Raw genomic sequence first — 2,355 nt, 5'->3', positions numbered from 1 at the left:
CAGGGCAGATGGTTACTTGGAGCACTCACCATCCTGCCAGTGTGAATCACAATGCTTTTCCCTTCTGGGCATGCATTCAGCCACAAAACTTCCCAGCACCATTATTCAGGCAGCAAGCCTGAGTGGACTGGAGTGGAAATGCCAGTGGAGAGCTACTTGCCATCCCCAGGGACAATAAATCAATGGTAGCCTGGATCCGGCCAGAGCATTCCGCTGCACAGCAAAGTTTGGCTAATCGGCAGCACTGAGTTACTACTTGTGCCTTGCAGTGGGAGCGGTGATTTACATTGAGGGGGGCTGTGTGTAACTCCTTATGACACTTATGACACTTAGCTTTATGAGGAATCAGGATCTTGCTTGGTACTAACAATCAGTAAAGACTGTATGTCTCAATATCTATCAAAAGAGAATTCCAGCATTTATTTTCTGAACACTGCACAACCTTACATAATTGTTCTCTCTTTCTCTGGGCACGGAGAAGTTCACAGCCACATCTCTGGCCCGCCTTTAGCAAGGACGTTTTCCTTTGTCCTCAAAGGAAGAAGTTCAGGACCCAAGGACTTGCCTACTCATTTATCTTATTCTTAGTGGCATTATTTTCCTCCTCACAAATCCCTCTTTCCTTAATTCCTTCAACATCATTCATCAGCAATATTTATAGAGCATCTGTGGATGTGTCAGTTGCTGTGTTAAGTGCTGGGAATACAAAGTTGAACAAACCGGTGAAAGTCCAGTCTCTTACAAATTTACATTCTAGTAAACCACCAACCAACAAATAAGCCAGTATCCAAATCAAATGGTGAGAAACACCAGGAGGAAAATGAAGCGGGTAATGTGATAGAGCTGGAGAGGTGGGACTGCCACTCCAAGGACCTTTCATAGAACTGCAGATTTGCACCTCCCAGGAACTTTGGTGACATGCAGAATTTCAGGTCATATCTCAGAACTACTGAATCAACCTGCATCATAACGTGATCTCCAGGTGATTCCTGCGTCCAGTACACATTGAGAGACTGGCTGCAACTTCAGAAATGGTTGTTAGGAAAACACTCTTAAGAGATGACATTTTAGGGCCTCCCCGGTGGCGCAGCGGTTGAGCGCTGGGTTGCGAGGCTGCCCGCGGCCTCTGCGGCGCCGGTTCGATCCCTGGCTGCTCCCCGGCCACTGGAGGAGGGTCCCACATGGCGAGCAGACCTCTCCTGCCGCCCGCTGCTCCCCTCAGCAGTGTACTTCGGTCCTTCTGCCTGCTCTGCTCCCTGCTCTGGCTCTGGTGAATTCTCTCACCCTCCCGCACTTCTGACTGTACCCAGTGCATGTATAAACAAAACAAACAAACAAACCAGCAAACAAATAAATAAAGCATGCCTCTATTAAAAAAAAAAATTAAAAAAAAAAAAAAGAGATGACATTTTAGCTGGGGACTGAATGGGGAGTAGGGGGATTCAGCCATATAAAACCAGGCAGAGTGGTCCAAACAATAGGAACAGCAAAGGGAAATGTTCTGCAGTAGGAATGGACAGGGAAGACCAGTGTGGGTGAGGCAGAGAGAGAAGGGCCTTGAATTCTCTACTACTGAACATTTATCAAAACCCTATAATGAGAATTGTTGATTTGGGGTGACTGCACCAAAAATCCTGCTTGTGAGACCTCTATTTCTACAAATCAGAGACACCAAATAGATTTTTGCATGCAGTGACTCACCCTATCATTTTTGGAGGACTGCCATCCAGGGGAAAGAGATGGAAAAGCTACCCTGGATTAAGCCCGATCATTGAGCCTTGGGTCATGGGATGAAGAAGACAGTTTTGATGGAGCATAGAATTGTTGAATACACTGTCCTTTGTGATTGCCAGCATTTACATTAAGGATACCTATGTTTTGGATGGCACTGGAAGGGATCATGCTCAGCGAAATAAGCCAAAAAGAAAAAGAAAAATACCGGATGGTCTCACTCATAGCAGGAATCTAGAAAACTTAAATAAGGGACCAGGAAAATGAATATAAGAAAGTGAAAATCAAAATCAACAAAAAAACTATGAACCAGAGACACTTTTTGGGGGGGGGGGGCGGGAGGGGAAGGATTGGGGTCAGAATGGGGCGTTTGCAATTGTATGGGGGAATATAAAAATAAAATTTAATATTTAAAAAAAAAAAAAAAAAAAAAAAGGATACCTATGTTTAACTATTTACAACACTTATTTCCCACCTTAGTTCATGATTTCACCTTTGTGAATTAATGGGATTTCCCTTAGGACTGAAATTCAAGAAAAACTATGCTTCTAAAAAATAATAAAAAAAAAAGGTTCATTTTTATCTTATGAACACTGAGAAACCTCAAAACAATTGCTATTTCCT

Source organism: Talpa occidentalis, unplaced genomic scaffold (assembly GCF_014898055.3).
Source record: "Talpa occidentalis isolate TD23 unplaced genomic scaffold, MPIMG_talOcc4v2.1 talOcc4.15, whole genome shotgun sequence".
NCBI classification, from domain to species: Eukaryota; Metazoa; Chordata; class Mammalia; order Eulipotyphla; family Talpidae; genus Talpa; species Talpa occidentalis.
This window is presented reverse-complemented; position numbering follows the sequence as displayed.